Here is a 22,233-nt window from a genome sequence, read left to right as displayed (position 1 = left end):
TCTTTATCAGCCCATGATGATACATGGTTGTATCTATGAACTCTATTTTCTTTTGCACATTTGAGGCCATCCTTCTTAAACTATTTAGAAGGAAGAAAGGAAGATTGATTTCTCCATTTTCTAATAAATTCATCAGTAAACGGATATGGTAGACATACATGCAACCAAATATCCCCTCAAAAGTGATAAATTTCTGTAATATCAAGAGCATGTTCCTCCACTTACTTTTAAGAGTTGAAATGGGAATTCCTTTTCTAAAAACAGAGACATCCATACCTGGGTTTTTGAGTATTACTTTCCATGATTCATTGTGGAACTCCTTGTTCTTGAACCATCTTTCACCATGCCTTGGAAGTTCTGTAGCCTCAGTTATGAATAACTCAGTCACTGCAAACTTAATATCTCCAATTTATACCTTTATGCCATCAAAAGATCGAGCAAAGGATTTTGTAATATCCTTATGAAAACCATCAAATTTCTCGATGAATTTAAGCCATCTAGCTTTCTGTAACATTTCTTTGAGTTGTGGGTATCCTTCCATGTACTTTTCTCCTACCAGTTCTGATCTAACAATTAGCCCCATGCCTCCTACTACGCAGAGTTCTCAACCTTCAGAATTACCCTTCTTGGTTTTATGAAATGAATTGATTGCGAATATGGTAAAGGAACCCGGGTTGTATGAAATAAGTAGATGGTAGGGGTTTTGGAGAAACGTAGACAAGTATGTCACGTCGTAGTCATGACTATTAATAATAATAAGGGAGTTAATTATGGACCGTTATGTGACAAAATATGGAGGATGTGGGGGATATGTAGTATGATGGATATTGCAATCAAATCAGATGATGATTTGTCAAGGAAACATATGAATATCCATATTATATATGCTTTATGTTTTAACCTTGCTATTTGAAATAATATTTTGCACTTTACCTTTTAGAACTTAACCTTTTCATTTGCTATTTTCTTTGGTGTTGATCCATAGGTACCCTTTTAGCATATTGGTATTCAAAACAAGATTCTTCAATTCCCTGCAATCATCATTTGTTTGTAAGCTGTATAATTATGCTAGAGTTGCTGAAGGAGATATAGCTGCAGAATCAAATTAGCTGCAGAATGGAATCAGCTGCAGAACATGATATAAATGAAGTATGGCTATGGAACATGAATGTGAAATGAAATGGAAATGGAATATGACAGTGAAATGGAATGAAAGTGTAGTGAGATGAAATGAAACTGTAAAATGAAATGAATTTATAGATTATGAACTGCAAATGAATGTAGCTTTATGTCACTACTTATTACAGAAAGGAAAAAAATATAGGATGTGAGAAATCTCTGATTTTCACCCTGTATTTTCTGTATAAGTATGCTAATTAATTATTGGTTTTCATACTTATACATTTTATTATTATTTTTTAATGATTTTTTTATATATATATATATATATATATATATATACAAGAAAAATAAAAGCTAAGTTAGTGGAGAAGAAGAATTCTTCTTCACCAACTTCATTTTAGTGTTATCTTGGAAAATCATGACAAAATCCTCTCTTGAAATTGGCTTATGATATATCTTTAACCGATGACCATTCACAAGAAGAGGTACCTTTCTTTCATCTATTTTCCTTATTCTCACTACTCCATTATTAAAGACTTCTTCAATCTCATATGGCCAAATCCAATGAGTCTGAATATTTCCTTGAAAATATTTGAATTTTGAATCGAACAAAAGTGCCCAATCCCTTTCTTGAAACTTCTTTTCCTTGATATAATTATCATGCCATTTAGCCCTTTGCAGCTGGACTAAACTAGTTCTTTGAACTGCATCTTGCCCGATTTCATCAAGCTCATTCAGTTTCTCCAATCTATGTTTCTGTGCTTCTGATAAATCCAGTCCTAATTGGACTGCCATCTTAAAGGTTTTGATTTGAAACTTTATAGGGAACAAGATTTGCTTCCCATAAACAAGCTCATAGGGAGTATGTCTTGTTGTGCTCTTCCATGTAGTTTTGTTGGCCCATAAGACTTCAGGAAGCCTTTTTGCGCAATCTCTTCTGTGTAGATGTACGGTCTTAGTGATAATTCCTTCAATCACCTTATTGGTAGATTCAACTTGACCATTTGCTTATGGATGATAAGGAGTATAATTTCTGTGTTTGATATTGTAATCTTCCACAAGCCTTTCCACCATTTTAGATGTAAATTGAGATCCCTGATCTGTCACAATTTCTCTTGGAACACCAAAACGAGTGAAGATATCCTGAAAAAGAAAATTAACTACAAATTTTTCATTAGCAAAAGGTAATGCTTTAGCCTCTACCCATTTAGTGATATAATCAGTGCTTACCAAAATATACTTCTTTTGTTTAGATGGAGGATTAATTGGTCCAACAAAATCCAATGCCCATTTTTCAAAAGGTTCAATGAGGACCTGAGTTTGTAGTGGCATTTCATCTGAGTGAGCAATGTTTCCTACCCTTTGGTAGCTATCACACCTTTTGACATATTCTTTGGCATCTCTGAAGATGGAGGGCCAATAATATCCTAAATGAAGGATTTTATAGGCTGTCCTCTTGCCAACAAAGTGTCCACCACAAGGTTCATCATGACATGCCTTAAGAATTTTAGGCATTTCATCTTCTCGAAGACATCTTCTGATCATGAGATCTGGACTTTTTTTATACAATTCATTAGTAATCCATGAGTAACTTGCACTTGTTTGAATGATTTTTCTTTTCTCCTTCGGAAACAAATGTGAAGGTAATTTTCCTGTGACTAAGTAATTGACAATATCTGCAAACCAAGGGGTCTGAGTAGTCACTACAAAAAGATATTCATCAGGAAATTTATCTTCAACTGGAGTGTCATCTTTGATATTTTGAATTCTAGACAAGGAATCAACAACTGTGTTTTGTTTTCCAGGTCTATCTAGAACAATGATGTTGAATTCTTGCAGGAGTAATAACCACCTTGTAACTATTCCATTAGTAATAGGTTTATCATTAAGTACCTAATTGCAGAGTGATCTATATGAACAAAGGTTTCATAGCCTATTATGTAATGTCTGAACTTGTTGATAGCATGAACAACAACTAAAACTAAGTGTTCCTTTTCAGTTACAGTGTAATTTAACTCAGTGGGAGTCAAATTCTTGCTTGTGTAATAGATGGCATAGGGGATCAAATATTTTTTTCCTAATACAGCTCCAAGAGCTGTATCTGAAGCATCTGTTGAAATGTGAAAAGGTAGTTTCCAATTTGGACATCTTAATATGCGTGCTTCAGAAATTTTTTCCTTTAAAGTCTCAAATGCCAATTGGCAATCAGGATTCCAATTAAATTCACAATCTTTGGTGTGTAATTTGAAGTGTGGGGATGCTAGTTTAGTGAAATTTTCTATAAACCTTCTATAGTATCCTGTGAATCCTAGAAAACTTCTAACATCCTTTTGACAACTTGGAATTGATAGTTTAGAGATGACTTCAACTTTAGATTTATCAACTTTAATTCCATCTCCTGAAATGTGATGTCCTAAAACAATCCCTTCTGTAAACATCATAAAACATTTTTCATGGCTTAGTGAAAGGTTTGCTTCCTTACATCTTTTAAGAAATTTTTCCAAATTTTCTAAAGCTTCTTCAAATGTATTCCCATAAACTGTAAAGTCATCCATATACACCTCTACACAATCATGTATTATATTAGAAAAAATTCCTAGTATTGTTCTTTGGAATGTTGCAAGTGCATTGCACAATCCAAAAGAAAGTACTTGGTAGGCATAAGTTCCCCATGGACAAGTGAATGTGGTTTTATCTTGATCTTCAAGTTGTTAGAAAATTATATATTACGAAACAATGGAACACATAAAATATTGCAGAAATATAAACACAGAAAACACACAAAACAAGAGAGACACAGATATACGTGGTTCGCCCAGTTTGGGCTACGTCCACCCGAACAGCCAGTCCTTCCTTTCTATTATCCAGCAAAATTAAGAGACACAACCTACATCAAATCGCTGTAATATCCTCTGTTTTCTCTCACAGTCTCACCTCTTTGTTTCTCACTCACAGAATACACATCTATCACACAACCTCAAATACAATGCCCTCATACAAAGAGAGGGGTTGCCTTCTAGGGAAAAAAACCCTAAACTAAATATAAGTTCTACCGTCATATCATCCGCCTAATGAACGACCTAGATTGACTAGAAATTACTATACTTTTACAAGGCAATTTTACAGCTGTTTTTAGCTTCAGGGGTGCTGCCCCTGAAACCCCCCGCCAGGGGGGGGCTCCCAAAGGTCGCAGCCTCCCCCCCCGGACCTCCCCTGCAGCGAATATTTTACGGGCGGCAACGTTTCAAACTGGGGTCCAATGTGGCGATACCTTTGAATATAGAAGATAATCAGGCTCCACACCCAACACAAGTACTACCTGAATTTGATTGTAACCACTAAAACCATCCAAAATGAGAAATACTTCTTACCTGCTAATGTATCTAACAATTGATCTATAAAGGGAAAAGGAAAATGATCTTTTAGGGTAGCTTTATTCAATTCTCGATAATCAATACATACCCTCCATTTACCATTATTTTTAGGCACAATCACTAGAGGCGAAATCCACTGGCTGCCTGAAATTGGGTAAACGAAATTTACATTAAGCAATTTTTGCAAATCCTCTTTCACAATTTCCCTAAGATTTGGATTCATCCTTCTTTAAGGTGTTCTGATAGGTTTACAATTTTTCTCAATGTAGATGATATGTATACAAGTCTTAGGACTAATTCATTTCATGTCAATGTATTCCCATGCATATGTAGAAGAATGTTGTTGTAATGTTTTGATTAGCTTTTCCTGTTGTAATTTTTCCAAGTTATTGTTTATGTTCAATGTTTTTCCTGGAAAGATTTCAACTGTAGAGCTACCATATTCTTCCATAGAATAAAGAGACTTTTGCCTAGATGACAAATATTCAATATTGGATTTTTCTTGAAATTGATCATGTTCATATTCTAGAGATGATTCAAAAATTTCCATTATATTTAAGATTTGTCTATTTTCACTAATGGTTGAAATAGTAAAGAGAGCTAAATATCATTTTCATCATCAATCCATTCTTTATCATATATCTTTGTGATTGTTCTTGCTGGAGGATATAGAGCGAATTTCTTAGTTGAGTTCCCATCAGAGATATACATATCACCATATCTACAGCTAATGAAAGCATCAACTGTAGCCAACCAAGGTCTTCCTAATATAAGTGGATGTCCTCCTAGATTGTTCTTAGGGTTAAGATCATAAAATCAATAGGGTACTACCAAGAGTCTAAGGACACTGAAATATATTCTAACACACCATCTGGTTTGATTACAGATCTATCTGCCAATTGCAGTAATGTAGGTGTATAAAGAAGATTAGGAAGTTTGAGCTATTCGATGGTCTGTTTGCTCATGATGTTTATTGCTGCTCCTAAATTAATCAATGTATTCGGAGTTTCAACTCCATTGATATGTGTTTTTACAATTGGACTTCCTAGATCTACATATTTTTGTATGGAATTTTTTCCTATCATTATGTCTGCTATTTATCCTACTAGCTGAATTATTTTTACTTTTGTTTTTATTCTTGGCTTCTTCATGCTCAATTCATTTATTGTTTTAGCTAGAATTGGAATCTCCTTAATGGATTGTAACAAGGGGATTTTGATACATACATTTTTAAATTCATCTAGAAAATCATAATTAGGCAACATAATATGCTTTTCTACCCCTCTATCAACTTGTAATATTTTAGGAAAAGGAGGTGTAGAAGTGGATACTGGTGGTTGCTCTATGATGGGAGTTGAGTTTATTGGTTCTTTCTGTTTTTAATTTTCAGTATTCTAGTTTTGAAGAGATGTTCCTTCAAAACTTTTATTTGGCTATAGAGAATCTTCCTCAGAATTGTCTTATTCTTGAATAACTACAGAAGGATTTTTCTTTTCTAATATCCTACCAGACCTTAGTTGGACATAATTGAGATCTAAAGGAGTGATCATATAAGTCGGAAATTTTTGTCCTTCCACCATATAGGTATTATGAGGATTTTTATTGTTGGGGTTTGGTAATGTTTGGGTAGGTAACTGATTTGGTCTCTGTGGGAATGGCAGTGAAAGTTGAGGATTTTGGTTTTGAAGTTGGGGTTGTTGATTTTGTTGAGGAATTTGTTGGGGAGGATAGTTTGGATATGATGGAGGATATTGATAGTATTGAGAGAATCTTCCATAGGGATTTTTCATTCCTTGAGCCCAAGGTTGAGATTGAGATTGAGATTGAGGCCAAGGTTGCTGCCAAGAATTCCAATTTGGTGGGGGCTGAATATACATTTGGTTGTTAAAACCTTGGTTTTGTGGCCCTTGCCAAGGTCTTCTAGAGACAAAGCAAAGAGATTCTGTTGGATTTGAAATTGTTTCCTCTTGAAAAACAACCTTAAGACCAGGAATTGAAGGACAACTCTTGGTCTCATGGTTTTCTGAACAAATCACACAAGTCTCTATGATTTTTTCATCCAAAGGGCATTCTCTTAAAGCATGCTTCTTTTTTCATTTGGGACAACAAATAGCTAAAGCATCAGTCTCGACTTTCTGCTTGTTTTGTAACTTAAGGGTGTCTATTTGTTCACTAAGGCTCCCTATAATATCTATTTTAAATTCATCAAGCATGTTTCCAATTTCTTCCCTACTCACTGATCTAGTTGCAGATTTATTCACTCTAACAAGAGAAGGATCTCTTGGACCTTTCCCAGTTTTGGATTTTCCTCTTGAGAGATGACCACATATTTCTCCAATGTCACTTAATGGGAGTTGAGATATATCTCCCTTCACCATCATGTTAAGGATGTCTATCCACTCATCTCTAATGGATTTTAATAAAAGATATTTTAAAGTATCTTGATCTAAGTTATCCATTTTTTCTCTTTTTAAGTTATAGTTGAATCTTTCATGTCATTCCATGTTCTAATAGACTGAGTGACCAATCCCATGAACCATTTTAAAGCAGCTCATTTCAATGTTGAAGGAAACAATTTGAGTTTTTTAGAGTCTTGTAAATAATCATAAGTTCTACACAAGACTTCAAATTCAAATAAAAATGTTTCAGGATCTTCACTTTTTAATCCATGAAAATTTGGGAGGACAGAAGGTGAGATATTTTTCATTGTTGCATCCATTTCTTCATCAACTATAGGGAATCCAAAAGAATTATCAACTTCCCTATTTCCTCTACCTTCTCCATTATTTCCTCTACCTCTTCCTCTACCTCTTCCTCCAAATAGTGTAAATTCTCCATCCTCTCCTTCTTCTTCTCTTCCTGCCATTATAGTTTCTTCAGAGTTAATATAAGATTCAACTTGCAAGGTTAGTTGCTCTTCCTCTGTTCCTCTATCAATGGTATGTGAAATAAAGGTTCTACTTCTCCCTCTCCACTAGGAATTCTTAATTGTTCAACTAAAATATGTTCCTCTATAGAGGTGAAAAAGGCTACTCCTTCTTTTGGAGATCCAAGATTTTCTTCCTCTAAGATTACCTCAGTAGATGAAGTAGGAGATCCTCTTAATTGGATTTATGACCTTAGAACTCCAGGAAGTCTATGGCTAGGAATATGAGTTTGAGATGGAGGTGTATCTCTTCTTAGTCTTGGTGGAGTAAGTGGTGTTGTAGGAATTAAACTCCTGCCTCTAGCTATGAATCTACCCCTAGAGTCTCTTTCTCTACGCATATCATTTTTTAGATGTAAGAGATGAGGTTACCTAATTACACTTCCCCGGAAACGGCACCAAAATGTTTAGTCAATTTAGTGTCCTAAATTTCTTGCATAAGTTATCAACTGAGGTTTGTAAATTGATGAAGTGTGGTGCACTATATGTGCTTAGTTAACATTTCTCTTACTTCGTTGTTTTGTATTTTATGTTGTTTTTTGGGGGGTTTCTGTTCTTTGATGTCTAAGAACGTACAACTTGAAACTATGAGAAAATTTAAGTGGATCTAATGAATTTTAAAGCAAAGGGAATGTTCCTAAGTTAATCTAATTTCCTAAAAATGGACCAAGAACTGTTGGCTAGTTAGAACCTAATAAGAAAACAGAGCATCTATCTTATCTTATCATTAGTCCTAATCCATGGATCTAATTCTTAAAACCAAGAGTGAAATTGAGATAGAAGTTAAATCATTAATTGCATTCATTAAACATTCAATCATTCAATTTTGGAATATGATTAAATCAATCTCCTTGAAATGATTTTTGGGAATACCAGTGATGCAACTAAGTAAGAATCTGAAAGGAAAAAGGTAAAAGCATGTAAAACTAACAATGTACTAAGTAAATTCAATCATTGTATGAATTAGACATTTAACCATTTAGTTTAGGATCATCATCATCTTGAAATGGCTTTTGAAAACATCCATTAACATAGTTAATTGACAATTCTTCTAAGAGAATGAATGACAAAACAGTAAGAAAACTAAGCAACTGTGTATTCTTATTACTTCAATCTTAATTCACTTTGGAAACAAAGTCATTTTTCTCCACGAAATATCTTAGAAGAACAAGGCTGTACAATTGTGATTTTATTCTTACGCTATTGGTTAAAAACTGAAATGAAATATCATTCTAAATTAGGAAACAGATTTGATGAAAACAGAGTAATGGAAATTAAACTGAAAACAACAAATGAAAAACCTCCTTTAGTGCATCTCTGCAACTGATGTGGTTGGAATGCTAGCTAGTTAAGGATGCACTTTAAATGATCATTGACAACATGAACTTTGTGTTATGAACAAAACGAAGTCTGAATATAGAGTATCAACAAAAAGCCTGAACTTAGTGTAATTCCTTCTAATGTCTAACTACTTCTCGGTTCCATGCAACTGATATTTATAGGAAAATAACATAATTGTCTATGAGATAAAATTGCTACAGGTGGCTAATTTGAATTAAATCTAACATGACTATTTATGAGAAAAACTTGCTACAGGTGGCTAATTCGAATTAAATCTAACATGCCTGTTTATGAGAAAAACTTGCTACAGGTGGCTAATTCAAATTACAATATAACTATTTAAACTTCTGATCAACTACAGGTGGCTAATTCAAATTAAATTTGCAACAAAACTGTTAGACTCTTGATTAGCTACAAAAGAGAAAATCAATAGTCCTGCTCCTTCCGGATAATGTATTTTGACTCCATCTTTGACCATGACCTTAGGCCTGCTTTTCCTTCGATCTGGACCGAGTGAATAGGATAGAATCCATGTGAAGATGATTCTAGAAATTCCCATGTGGCTCAATTCTTCATTTGACATCTGGAACCTGCCAAACCATGAGAGTAGCTACAAAATCCGTAGTTAGCTGCAGAATCGGCTGCGTTCTGTAGCTAATTTTCTTCAAATAGCAAGAACATGAAAATATAATATGGAGATCATTTTAATGCTTTCCCTAAGACAAGACCTAGCATTTATCATTTATTGGATTTGTAATCTTAGGAGAAAGTGAGAGAAAAAGGTGAGAAAAAAAATGTTAAGGAGAGGGTAATTCTGAGGTTCAACACCAAGTCTTCCACTATGGTAGTCTCTTCAATATTGTGTAGAGTCTTCTTTTTATCATCTCTATGAGGACAATCTTTGTACATGTGATATCTCTTACATACCTAGTGTTTAATTGGTGGTATTCTCCTTTTTCCTAATGATTCTATTATTTTTGTAACATCCTACGACTAATTTTGCTTATATGTATTAGGATTGTTTCTGTTGAAAGGATTTTTGAATCCCTTCTTTATTTGATCTAATTCCTCCTTCTTCTTATCCTTCCAAGACTTTTGATAAGTCACTCTACCTTTGCTTTGCTCATATGGTTACTTGGTCTTCTTAATAGTCTCCACCAAAGTCTTGGGTTCATCAAATTGAATTATGTCTTTGAAAATGATGGTAGCCCACATAAGAACATCTGGATTTTCACCTTCTCCTCCTTGATAAAGTCCACATACCTTAACAACTATAAAAATTTTCTTTCATATTTTGCATGGTCAGGTTCCCCAACTTGAGTTCAAATAATTCTTACATCTCATTGTCATAGTATTAATCTGAAACATATTGTTTTTGAAAATATTTCTCTCACTACTTCTAAAAGAACTTTTGCTCATTAATGTGCTTGACTGGCTTCAATCGATCCCACCACGTGGAATCTTTACCTTGCAAATGGTATATTACAATTATAGCTTCTAGATTATATGAGTAACTATGTGGCTAGAAATATTTTATAATTCCAGGCAACTAGGTTTAAATGTCATCTCTTCTTTTGTTTTCATTACCAAAGGTTGGTGCCTTATTCTTCCTAAGCTTGCCTTTCAAGCTATCCAACTCATGTTTTCTTCTTTGATGTGTAAGAATATATACTTTTGGGCAACTTGTTGACTCTTCAAATGCATAAAAATGAGTAGATGAGTAGTGATGCATTTGGTTCTACTAGCATTTCTTGATTTTCTATATCCTCTATAGTTATCCTTTCTTGCATGAGGTCTTCCTTCTTTATCAGGTCTTGAACCTATACCATTCTTCATTTGTCTTTCCAATAAGTATTTATTTGAATTTTTTTTTGTCTGGGTTGTACAAAGAATGAAATTAAAGACAAAAAAGGAAATGCACACACACACACACACACACACACACACACACAGACACACACACACACACACATATAGTAGAGAGCATAGTAATTTAATGAAAACAATTTCTATTAAAGAATAAAATAACAAAATATTATAAAACACAAACTAACTAGAATGATGGTAGCCTATATTTGAAGAGAGAGAGAGATGGCAGCTACACTCATTCACAAAAGATATCACATGAGTCTAAAATTTCTAGAAACCCTAACCTAAATTTCCAAACCTTAACCATATGAGGTTAAACATCAAAATGTTTGTGGGTCAACAATGTGGTTATTTTATACATCAACTTCCTAGGGGCACAACATTTTCATACAACCTCCTTTTGGGGTGCATAGTAGCTTGTTGGAAAGATTCAACTGTGTACAATTTTCAAATGATATTAGGCATTCACACAACAACCCTATGCACTTGAATCACCAAAAAAATTGTTTGGGGCCTAATAATGACCATGAAGGTTTATGATCCAAAAAATCATAAAAGAATTGCTAATATGGAGAGACATGTTGATTTAATGGAAGAGGTGGATGAGTTACTTGATAAAGAAATTGTCCTACATTGATAACATAATAGTGATTTGGATTGGATAATTATATTATTTTTCATCCATCTTGACGCTTTCAAAATGGAAAAATTGGAGGAATCAACTTACTAGTGGTCCTAGTTTGGAAAATTTAGGGTGAAAAATGTTAGGATCCATTTCGAGGAATTCAATGACCACTTTACTTGGTCTAAAAATTACTATGGACCTACATTCCACACACTAATATCTTTCCAATGGCACATGAATAACCTCAATTGGATCTTGTATGAGAAGATTTATAGTCAACCCCATTTACTCATGGAAAAGGGGCTAGCCACATGGGTAATGTAAATAATATCTAGAAGAGTTGAGTTGTTATTCACGTTGAGGGTTGAATGGGTCAAATTTAACCCTTAGGTTGTACTGGATGATTTAATTGTGAGTTAAATCCCTGTCATTAATTATCAACACGGGGTTTGTAGAACTAACGAGGTATACCTGTACTATATGTACTAGGGAGTTATTTATCAGAACATATTAATCTAATGCAATTGAATCTAACTACAAAGTTAATTAAATCAATCCAATCCAAACCAAACCAAACATAAAGAAGTTGAAATCACACTTGCATAAAGAAAATCACACTTGCTTGAAATTGAAAATCACACTTGCATGAATGAAATCACACCACACTTGCATAAATGAAATCAAACTTGTAGAATTGAAATCACGCCACACTTGCATAAATGAAATAACACCACACTTGCATAAGTGAAATAACACCACACTTGCAAAATTGAAATCACACATCCTGAATTGAAATCACACTTGCTGAATTGAAATCACACTCACACATGCTGAAATGAAATCACACTTGCTGAATTGAAAGCACAATTGCATAAAATGAAAACACACTTGCTGAAAAGAAATGAAATAAAATAACTATACTATGTTACCAATATGTACAAAGGTGTGCAAACCGTGGTTGAGGGGGGCCCTCCATTCCTCAACAAGCACACTTAACAACTATCATCACATCGTGGAGATCAAAGTGGAAGTATGTATTTCATAAAATGAAGATACAAGATATTACAAGAATTCTCTCTCCTCACTATACCAATCACATCTTGGATGGAACTTGGAACCCCCAATTAGAAACTAACACTAACACTAACACTTTATTTTGGGTTAAGGGTGAGTAAAAATGAGGCAGGGAAGTATGAAGATTGCAAAGGGAAATGAGTTTTTGCTAGTAGGGAGATGGACATTTATGGATCGATTGCATGCTTAAAATGTGTAGCAATAGTAAAATTGGTATCAATTTAGTATAAATGGTGTAGTGGATATGATTTTACATGGAATGATCATGCTCTTCTGAAAGAAACTTGGTCTTTAAAAAGGTAACTCGTGGATATGGTGATCTTTTTTCATTGTCCTGGAACTTGCAAAAACCTATCAATTTATGCGATAAAATTAAGGATATCGAGAGAGAGAGATGATTAGTCTCTCTTCATATCATATATACACAAAAAACTCAGAAATAATACTAATAAAACAAATTCAGGACAAAAAATTAAATGCACTTTTACCTGATTAGAAAGCAGTACCATGGATCACCTATTATTGTTTTGCTGGTGACTTCTTCATTGTGTTTCTAACCAATTTTGAGCTTGAGACCTCTTCTCCATACAATTAATGATTTATCAATAGATTATAAACCAAATTTGCATAAGCTACTGAATTGTGTTGATTCTACAACTACCAAAAACACAAATCGTTGCATTGCCTTGCCGCTTTACAACTTGCAATTAGACTCGGATGGTGGTTTATCATTTATCGCAGTTGGGTTTTTAATATTTGCAGGTTTTTATGAAAGTCTAAGTTTGTAACTGCGTTTGTTCGTTTTCTCAAGCACTTCACCCTTGTTCATGATCCAATGGGTCAAGAGAATTCTCAAAATTTAAAATTCTTGGATTATCTTGAAACCAACGCCAAAGCGTAGATCTCATCCCTCTAAATACAACATAATTCATTTCACTGAAATCTGACTTCGGATGCTCCCGAAATCACATTCTCATCATTTTGTGAAACACCTAAAAAAATGAATTTTGTGTTGCAGGAATGCCCAGTGAGCATTCCATATGTTGACTAGGTCACGACACTTGGTAAGTTTTTATTATTTCTCATCGGCCAATATATGGTTGACACTTGGCAATGTCTTATTGGTTGACACGTGACTCCTTTTTACTAGTTCTAGGGTTGCTGTGGTGGGTTAACGAAGAAGTGCCACGTGGACCAACCATTGCTTTCCACGTGTTATCCTCATGGAAGACTAAAATTTTATGAGAGTGAATAACCTGCCCATGAATCGAGCTAGTGACCTCATGTGTAACAACAAAGCCCTTTACCAACTCACCTACCATTATTTCTTGTTAAATAAACCTTCCAAATACCTTTTAAATTTTAACTCACGTGCATTTGGGGAAGGGGCTAGGGCTAAACCCTAGCCCTCCAGTGCCATAAGACCATAGGCGGGGGCCGAGGTCTAGGCCTTAGCTCGACCCATGGTCTCATGTAGTGCGTAGGTGACCAACGCTAAGATTAAAGAAGCCAACGGAGAATGGGACTAGCCTAGGGTCATATGGCCCTTTATACAACCACATCGGTGGAAAAAAGGGCTAAGTGCGAATTTTAACCATCCTACAATTTTGACCACGGATCGGGAATAGAGGCCACGTTTGCGTGCATTTTCCGCATTCGGGGTGAACATGCCAGGTTTGGGTCGAATTGTAGGATTATTAACAAGAGAATTGGGCAAAAACTTAAAACAATGATATTTTACTCAATTTTTGGCCAAATGAGGTGCAAAAAGAGTCTAAATAGGGGGTTTTGATAGTGATGGATCCAATGGAGACATTAGTTTTTTTGTTTGAGATTTATAAAATCTTGTAATTATACTTTTTATTATGAATTTGGATCTCCTATCCAATTTTTATTGCAAAATTTTAAAATTAACTTTGTTCAATTTTGTTTATTGATCTACTAGGTCTCAGAGAGTGCAAGAAGAGACCATACTCAGCAATATTGAAACTCTTTTCTCAAACACAAAGCAAAATTATCTGATTTCTAACTTTAAATTGTGGCTCTTAGAACTCTATTTGTCTCCTTCTTCTCAAATATTCCTTCTCTTTCTTTCTCTTCCTACAATTGATTAATGAGCTGGTGGCTCTTACTGCACCACCAATAAATAAAATTGTAAATGAAATGAAATTTAAGTTAAAAAATTAAAAAAAACACATCACCAAACTTGGTTTTTATTCATTGATTCTATTCTACTTTACTCTACTAGAAATAGAAAATTTGTTTCAAGTGTATGCATATTTCCAGTGTAACCATGTGCGTAACAGGAGTAAAAATATATTCATGCTTAGTTTTGAAAAATATGCATTAAAACACATCAAAGCATGACAAAATAGTTGTTTTGATAATACAATCAAGAAGTAAGGAAGAATGAAAGAGTGATGTGACTTGATCCTTGATTGGAACCATCTTTCAATAAGGTCATGACATTCTTGATTCCTTTCTTGGTTTAGATCACATTGAATATCCTCCTTTCTTATGCATTCCTCAATCTTAGATTCTAGTGGTTTATTCCCATCAAAAGTATTACATGATTCTTGAGTCTCTTCAACCGATTGACAAGAGGAATCAAAAGAAACTTGAAGATCTTCTTGTGGAGGTGGAGAGATAGAAAAGTTTCTGTATGTAGTAAAATTAAAATCTTCCTGAGAGGCAGATATCCCAGCTATTGCTAAGATCTGAGAAAGTTCTTGGAATAACATTATTCAAACTCTTAATTGTTTGTGAATTACTACAGCTGGTTAATAATTCCTATTGTGCACACAAATTAGTACAAAGTATTGAAATCTAATATCCATTCGAAATGGTTTTAATATGATTTTAACCATATATCAAAGAATGAATGCAACTAAATGAGTTTTCTAAACTTTCAAAATAAACACCTATGTATACCTCCTCGATGACGACGCCAAAATTTTGGGTGCTTTAATTGCGAGTTAAATCTCTATCATTAATTGTCAATTCGGGGTTCGTAGAATTGATGAGGTATACCTATACTACATGTACTAGGTATTTATTTATCAAAATAGGTTAATCTAATGTAATTGAATCTAATTACATAGTTAATTAAATAAATCAAATCCAAACAAAACCAAACATAGACAAGTTGAAATCAAACTTGCATAAAGGAAATCACACTTGCTTGAAAAAGAAAATCACATTTGATAAACGAAATCACACCAAACTTGCATAAATGAAATCACACTTATAGAATTGAAATCTCATGACAATTTCATACATGAAATCACACCACACTTGCATAATTGAAATCACACATGCTGAATTGAAATCGCACTCACACATGTTGAAATGAAATCACAATCACTGAATTGAAAAGCACACTTGCATAAAATGAAAACACACTTGCTGAAAAGAATGAAATAACATAAATATACTATGTTACCAATATGTACAAAGGTGTGCAAACCATGGTTGATTGGGGCCTTCCATTCCTCAGCAATCACACTGAACAAATATCATCACATCGTGAGGATCGAAGTGGGAGTATGTATTCCATAAAATGAAGTTACAAGATATTACAAGAATTCTCTCTCCTCACTTTACACATCACATATTGGATGGAGCTTGGAATCTCCAACTAGCAACTAACACTAACTCTAACACTTAACCACTAGCCACTACTTAGAATTAACAACTTTTACAACCATTTGTATGAAGGGTGCACTCCTATTTATACAAAAATTGAGGATAACGTTTAAATAATTATAGATCCTTAGATATCTTCTAAATCCACATTTATCTCTTGTGTTTACAACCAATCTCCTAAAAATGTAAGATTCAAATCCTCTCAAAATTCTGTTATCCATGATTTTTCTCATTTGAATGTGCATAGTTAATGTTCCACTAGTTCTACAATGATTGCACAAATATTCACGAGTTAGAATTTGAAATTCGAATTTGTGGTTGGGTGGCCAAGTAGGACTCTTCTAGAATCTCCAAGTAGGCCTACAATATCACAAAACTCTTAACACTTTTAAATATATATGAAAACATGCTAATTTCCTAATATTTAATCATAAATTCACTTATAATACTTAAAATCAATGGCTTGGAAAATAATAATGATCTCTTAACTATCTTGATTACAGTTTTATTAAGAACAAGGGATGAATGCTTCATATTCTTCAATATATTCCACAAGTTAAAAGCATATCGAACAATTGCCTTTCTGTTTAATTGATATGACAATCATTGGATCATTTGCTAGGATATCAACACGACAGAGAAAAATGCAGTGCTACAATGTGATGTTGTTATATTTGAATATTTTATTTGAACCCAACGCTAAAGTGGAAATGAAAAAGAAAAGAAATATTTATAATGGAAAAAATAAAATAAATATTTATAATATAAAATAAAATATATAAATTGCAATTGGGTTAAATGATTTATTTTTAATAAGAATTTGTTATTTTTACGTAAGAAGCTAAATTAAAAAGAAGAAGAAGAAGTTAAAAATGATAGTTTAAACATTTAAATATGGTCTCAATTACTAATAAAAAGTTAAATTAATAAAAATAATAAAATTCAATTTGTTATAGTTTGATTTTGTTATTAACTTGTGAGTAGGCTTTGTTACAATACCATGGGCCAATACCATGGCTTATTAGTACTACAAATCCAAAAACCATAACTTATTTCACAACCAAAATATTTTATAACAATATGACAAGATTCTTAACAGTGGATATTCAACCCCACATTAAGGTAGATATTATTAACTTGTAAAAAATAGTCTTTGTTACAATATCATGGATTATCAATACCACAGGCCCAAAAAACATAGATTATTTCACAATCAAAATATTTTATAACAATATGAAAAGATTGTTAACCATGGATATTAACTTGTAAATCGACTTTATTACAATACCATGGCTTATCAATACCACATGCCAAAAAACCATAACTTATTTCACAGTGAAAATATTTTATTTTAATTTAATTTTACAACATTTTTTTAATTGAATCTAAAAAGGAAAATGTTACAATTTGAGATATATCTAAACCCTCTATCCTCGAGACTACTAAAAATGTTCCCATAGAAATTAAATTAAGGTTTTAATAAAATTAAGCTAAGATCGATCTATTCCGGTTTATATATATATATATATATATATATATATATATATATATATATATATATATATATATATATATATATATATATATATATATATATAAAGAACCAACATAGATCCATCTTAGCTAGGGATCCAAGGGATGAGAGCAAGCAAATTGACTAATTATAATAGATTAAATATAGTGCATAATTTTTTAAAGTTTTTCATTATTTTATTTTCTTTGACATGATTGATCCAAAATATAGGTTTAATATTTTACAACCAGTTAAGTTCTTTTAATCTATATAATTTCTTAAACACAATACAATGTGATCAAATTTAAGAGAGTTGGGGAGGGGTGGAGAGAGGGAGGCAGATAGTGAAAAAGTTGAGAGAGGAGAGGAAGGAAGAGAAAGAAGAGGAGAGGATAGAGATAGGGCGAGAAGGGGAAGAGAGAGAGATGGAGAAGGACATGGAGGGGGGAGATAGTAATAGAGTTGGATGGAAGAGAGAGAGTGATAGAGAGGGAGAGTGATTTGGGGAGGAGATGTAGAGGGAGGTGGGAGATAAGGGATAGAGAGGAAGGAAGATAGAGATGAGGAGAGAGAGATGGAAATGGAGGGGGTAGAAGAGGGAGGGAACAAGAAAAACATTGAGGGATAAAGGTCGAGAGAGAGAGGGGGTGACAAGGGAGTCATGGATAGGGAGTGAGGGAGAGAGGGAGGGAATATAAAGAAGGATATAGATAGAGAGGGAGAGATAGGGAAGAGAGAGATATACAGAGAAGGGGAAGAGAGATAGATAGAGAAGGGGAAGAGAGAGATAGATAGAGAAGGGGAAGAGAGGGAGAGTGTGTGTGTGTATGTTTGGGGGGTGAGACAGAAAGAGGGAATAAAAAAGAGAGACAAATACAAATATAGATATTATATAGTATTACATAACCAACCTAGATCCATATTAAACCTATAACTATCAAGTTCCGAGAGGGATCCAATCTCTCGAGGTGCAAACCTTTCCTCAAGTTTTGCACTAGAAAAAAAAGTTTGCAGCTCGAGAGATTGGATCCATCTCGACGCTTGATAGATTCAGGTTTAGGATGGATCTAGGTCGGTTAATATGAAATTAAAGTAGTTTTTATTTGATATTATAGTCTTAAAAATTAAAATTGATCTTCAAATTAATTTCAAATTGGAACTAGATCCAATTAGATTCAATGAATAGATTTTTAAAAAATACATAAAATATTTTTTTAATTAAAAAATATATTTATAAAATTAAAATTTATTAGAGATAAATAAGGCAAAGTTGGCTCACCTATACACCCTGTGAGGATGAAGAAGTGTTTAAGGAAGGATAACCTTTCAACCAATCTTTAACGACTTTTCAGTCCCCTATCACTTGTAAGTTTAGATTTCTGGACACAATTAAGATGACTAACATAAAAAACTGATTCATATTATTGTAGTACTTGTTAGGTAGTTGTAATTTTGTTCTTAGACTAAATTATTCATTCATGTTAGTCATTTTTAGTTGTATTACTTATTAGCTAGTCACATATTTTAACCTGCGACTAAATTAGTGATTTGTGTTAGTTGTTTTTGGTTTGGTCACTTAATATTGCTCATTTTTGGTAGTATTTCACTTGGAAAAGATCTGGTGACAAACTTTTTTAGTCACCTAGTCACTAATTTCTCTTTTTCTACTAGTGGTCATTTGATCATTTTCTAGGATTTTGAGACCTTTTTTCAATGATTATTTATTTATTTATTTTATTTATTTTTTATTTTTTATTTTTGTTTTTTCTGAAAGTTATCTTCTCAATTAAAGAAATTAAAGAAAAGGTGAAAATGATGCAATGGAAGGATTTTATGTTTTAGTGCCTAAGAATGTCTTGCTAATGTGAAGAGATTAGTATTTTCTTGACTCAAGATTAGTCGCATTTGACTTCCTAGCATTTCTTTTAATTTAATTTTTGTTGTGTTTATATTGCTATCCTTGAAGTTGGTGATCTACTGTGTGTGTAATAGGAAGTATTAACTACTAAGCACTCTCAAAGGTGATATTGATGGATGAATAACTTTAAATGTCCCTACTTGACACTTTAGTATTGTGTGATCATGTGAAGAAATTATTAATCAATATTAAAGAGAAGATGATTAACGTGCAATGTTTCTTGGTTTGTCATATAATTACTGCATTTTGGCTGCAAATAATATATTTGAGGCTAATTTTTGGTTGTTACTTATTGAGCTTCCCTTTGGTTCAGAAAAACATCGAGGATAAATGTCCATTGCATTGGCATTGGACATCATCAAAGAGGAATTCACCAAAAGCAGTAGAGGACATGGGAGAAATTGGTACAATGAGTGGATAACCGTTAGAGAACGCAATTTCAAACTAATTATTCAAACTAATAACTATCTGATAGTCATAATTATTTATAATTAAATAGTATAATATGATCAATATTAAAGGACACAACTATAGGGTCTGACTGTGATGGGAATTGTGACAATATATGTACACTTCTCATTGTATTAGACAATCATCTCTCATAGTGTGATATCCATCCAACGAAACGTACTCCCAGAGGCCATTGTGGGATTAATTTTTTTTCTTTCAGTGGACAAGTGGTGATATATTTTCCTAGGCATTAGTGTTCTTCTTCCCTAAGGTTTTGAAACTACTCACAGTTAGCACCTTCATTCAACCTAGTGAGGTACTCATCTTGAAAAGTTGAATCATTTTGTCTCCACAATCCAATATTATGTTGGATCAATCTCATGATCCTAAGAAAATAGGTCATAATAGCAAGGAACTTTTACTGTGGGAAAAATAATATCCAAATTTAAGGAACATGACTATTTTAGAACAAGCAATAAGGATATTTTTTACACTGATCTTTTTTTTTTTTCCATTTGTTCACAAGTTATCTATTGCTTGATATTTTTAACATGTGATTTATTTGGTATGATTGTACCTAAGGTTTTGTTGAAGGTTAAAAACTAAGTTCCTGAGGTGTTATTTTCTATGGTGACATTTTATTTGCTTTGTTTATATAGGTTATCTAGCTACATAGTGGCCACTATCAAATGTTGAGGTATATGTTGTATAAATCTTTTATAGTCTACTTTATTTTATATTCAAGTATCCATCATCTTTCACGTCTTACACTTTTCATTGCATCTTCTTTCATTTTCAGGAGAGGAACTCAATATTGATGGTAAGAAGCAACAATTGAAGAAAGAGGAGAACATAACACTAGAGCGACAAATGCAAAATGAGAAAGAGAAGAGAATTTGTATAGTGATACCCTTAGAGACAATATCTTGCATAAGACACACTCATAGAGACTGATGGTCAAGCCTTTAGAGTTGGTGAATTCATTTGCAATGCTTTGGAAACACAATGATAATGTTTTGAAATGATGAAACACTATTTCATGTGTAAATTGTAGTCCAACTGATATTAAGTTAGAAACTCATATTGTAATACTTGATATTTTATATAATAAAATTTATATCGTTGAAATTATTTTTATTTTCACTTGATATTATTTAGTCTTGTAATTAACATATGTAACTTTGTGTTATCATATTAGAAAAACATGCACATTGTATGGCATTTTTTTAAACTTTACTCATAAAATAATACTAATTAATTTACGTTGATTAATAATGAACACATAAAATCAATCTAAAACTACTAAATTAGTAGTTTAGATTAATTAATGATGAACATGAATAAAATGAATATATGACTAAATTAGTCGTTTATAATGATTATGAATGAAATGAATAGAAACTACTAAATCAGTCGTTTATATAATGAATATGAAAATACCAAAAAAAAAAATGACTACTGCAAATGATAACTTTTTGATTAAAATGATGACTAAATTTTGCATATATACGACTATTAGTAGCTAATTTACAGTATCTTATAACACGACTAAAATTAGTCATATTTCTTTGGTCATTAATTGGTTTCAAATGATGACTAAAATTTTCATATATATGCCTATTAGTAGCTAATTTACAGTATCTTATAGCATGACCAACATTTTGGTCATTAATTGGTTTTCTCGAGGATTCATATAGTAATATAGTTTGTTGTATATTTAGTCATTAATTGTGACAATTAATGACTAAACCAATGAAAAATTAATGACTAAATATACTACTAGATGGTAAAATTGAGGAAACCAATTAACGACTAAAGTAAAAATGACTAAAAGTTGGTCGCGTTATAGGATACTATAAATTAGCTACTATTGGTCACCGACTGAAAAATGGTTGTTTATATGAAATTTTTAGTTGTTTTTTTAGTAACTAATTAGTCATTTTGTACTAGTAAGGAAGTTGAATGACTTTATTTCAAGGTTAAGGTTGAGTGAAAATGAGGTAGGAAAGTATGAAGATTGCAAAGGGAAATGAGTTTTTGGTAGTAGGGAGATGGATAATTATGGATAAAATACAAGCTTAAAATGTGTAGCAATGGCAAAATTGGTATTTGTTTAGTAGCAATGGTGTAGTGGATCTGATTTTACATGGAATGATCATTCTCTTCTGAAAGAAACTTGGTCTTTAAAAAGGTACTCATGCATATGGTGATCTTTTTTCATCGTCACGGAACGTGCCAAAACTTAGCAATTTCTACGATAAAATGTAAGAATATCGAGAAAGAGAGATGATTAGTCTCTCTTAATATGATATATACACAAAAAATCAGAAATAATACTAATACAACAAATTTAAGGACGAAAAATTAAATGCACTT

Source organism: Pinus tabuliformis, chromosome 1_2 (assembly GCF_031772625.1).
Source record: "Pinus tabuliformis cultivar Carrire ecotype Pingquan chromosome 1_2, CPIR1, whole genome shotgun sequence".
Classification (NCBI taxonomy): domain Eukaryota; kingdom Viridiplantae; phylum Streptophyta; class Pinopsida; order Pinales; family Pinaceae; genus Pinus; species Pinus tabuliformis.
Note: the sequence above shows the minus strand (reverse complement) of the source record.